We start from the raw sequence: 2,350 nt of genomic DNA, 5'->3' as shown, positions 1-2,350 counted from the left end.
ATAAGGCTCAATAATATTTAAACACGATTCCAAGAAAATACACCATAAACTCTTCAAATTTAATTTCTCTATCTCCACCCAAAGATGATTATTTCCGAAACATAACAGCAACTATTTTTCACCAACGATACCTGTGAGGGGTCTACTGATAAAGAAAACGGATTGACGACCTTTCACCTGGACTCAATGCAGTGCACTCAAACACTGATGTTCCAGACATAGGCACACAGCCATACGAAGAGAACACAATTTTCCCTTCAAAAATAATAATCCAAGACTCCATGGTCTAGTCCTCCATCGCATTCAAGGTCAATCTGGATTCCCGGATCTCTCTGATCCCTATTCCTACAAATTTTGTCAAATGTGAAAGAAACTCTGGTCCATCTCTCTGAACAGCCTACGACTGTCCCTCACTGGATGCCTACGATACATAGGACTTGCAGACTGATCACGGTCACAACCATCTGCGGCTCTGCCATACCGACCACTTCGAATGGGGCATAATAACACATCCAACAACACTGACAGCCTGCTAGCAGCAATTCCTTTCCACTGGGCTTTGTTTCACCAAACATCCATGCAAATGAAATTTCCATTAATGAAATAAACACTCCAAACAGGGCCTCCAACTTCCTCACTCCATAGTTTTCTAGAAATAAGAAAGTAAAACAGTCGAGACCAGTGATGAGCACTCCTGCCCAGAGGGGAAGGGCTCCATTAGTGAGAATCTTAAGCGCAATGGCGCTGCCGATAACCTCTTGAATATCAGCCCCGATGAGAGCAATTTCCGCCATGACCCACAGTATGAGCCTCGACCACAGCGGGTACTCCTCCCTGCAAAGCTCCGCAAGATGGCATCCCGTTGCCACGCCCACTCTCACCGCGAGCAGCTGGATTATCAAACCCATTCCCGTCGCCAATGCTCATGAGAAATCCAGGCCCCGCAAACAGCCATAGCTTCCGCCATGAAAACGGAGGCACGTAACCCTTGTCTTCTTCGTCTAGATCGTCTATAATAACAACAATTTTCTCACTGCTCTCATAAGCTCGGACAGGGAAGTCAAATTTCTAGTCACGACTTGATTGATGCCTTCAGGAGCAGCCACAGTTGACAACGCCCAACAACTTCCACAGGAGCCCTGGTCCTCAACAGTAGTCATGGCTCCCTTTTCTCTCCATCAAATGTCGATACCTCAAAAACAAATCGTGCCAAAACCATAGCCTCCCCAGGACTTTGATTAAAAGGTTTTACTGTTGGTCACCTGACGTCTCACCCAATAACCCAATATCTCCTCATCCGCCGTGACGAATGGGTTTTTACGTGGAAAGATCTCGTCCATTAACGGCCACAATACATGTCGGATACTTCAATAAACACAACAACAATATAACCCAAACTGACACCTATTCCGACATGCAATGGAAAATTTCAATGTGTGATGTCGATATCATAGGCCTCGGGAATCAAACCACGACCAACTTCAAGGCCTAGGTCAATTAAAGAATACGCCCATTAACGTGAAATTATCCCCAGGTCGGTTAATGACATACCACTGCAGATCGAATTTCGTCTCAGAACAGCTGGATCAAATCCTCCTGCAAGGAGAGATGGAAATTTGGCGTTTATCTTACACGGAGAAGCCATTAGATCTCGCTACGATCAACAGAGTTGGATTATTTATCTGTCACATAGTGAACCAGCCAATCACCTCTCAGTCCTTGAATCTCTGCAGCATTCAAGGCACAACCTTGGTAGTAGCATCAGTCCCAGTCAAATTTTGTGGACCACACTATTGTGACATCGAGAGCTGATCGAGACTCTTGGATAGCAACAACTCCGATCTGAAGACAGTGGCGAAACCCTGCTTCGGCTCTTTCACTGCGCTCTGACGTTACTGCGCGAGGAATATCCCCTGCTCCTCCATGCAAGGCAATTGCCCACCCCATTCTCCTCTGCCTCTCGCCTTCCCTTCAATGGAGTTGCAAGTGTTGGCCACGTAGGTCTGAAGGCGTACAGGTTCTCTACAATTCTTAGCAGACAGGATTCCTGATCCAGTCAGCTTTCATTCTTCACATCTAGTTCATAGCGCACAGCACGTCGGTCCATAATTCACCACACTGATGAATCGCCACAACTACCGCTTCCCTAGCTAATGGACAGCGGATGATGGACAAACAAATATTCACAAAACTTTTATTCTCTTCAGCCCAAGAGCAGCCAAGCCCACAAGGGGCTAGGGCCTCAAGCTCTGATACCAAGATAAAATTACAGACACTCAATAATATATTCTATTAATATTGAATGAGAAAATTACACACATATTTATACAAGCAATAGTCTCAAGATAGG

The 2,350-nt window shown here is 45.5% G+C and overlaps 1 pseudogene; it reads right to left on the bottom strand.

Annotated features, from left to right (window-relative positions):
• Positions 1-410: 410 nt before the first annotated feature.
• Positions 411-908, bottom strand: LOC149235225 (metal transporter Nramp3 pseudogene; annotated as a pseudogene).
• Between the last annotated feature and the right edge of the window lie 1,442 nt (positions 909-2,350).

Source organism: Pinus tabuliformis, chromosome 8 (assembly GCF_031772625.1).
Source record: "Pinus tabuliformis cultivar Carrire ecotype Pingquan chromosome 8, CPIR1, whole genome shotgun sequence".
Taxonomy (NCBI): domain Eukaryota; kingdom Viridiplantae; phylum Streptophyta; class Pinopsida; order Pinales; family Pinaceae; genus Pinus; species Pinus tabuliformis.
This window is presented reverse-complemented; position numbering and strand designations above follow the sequence as displayed.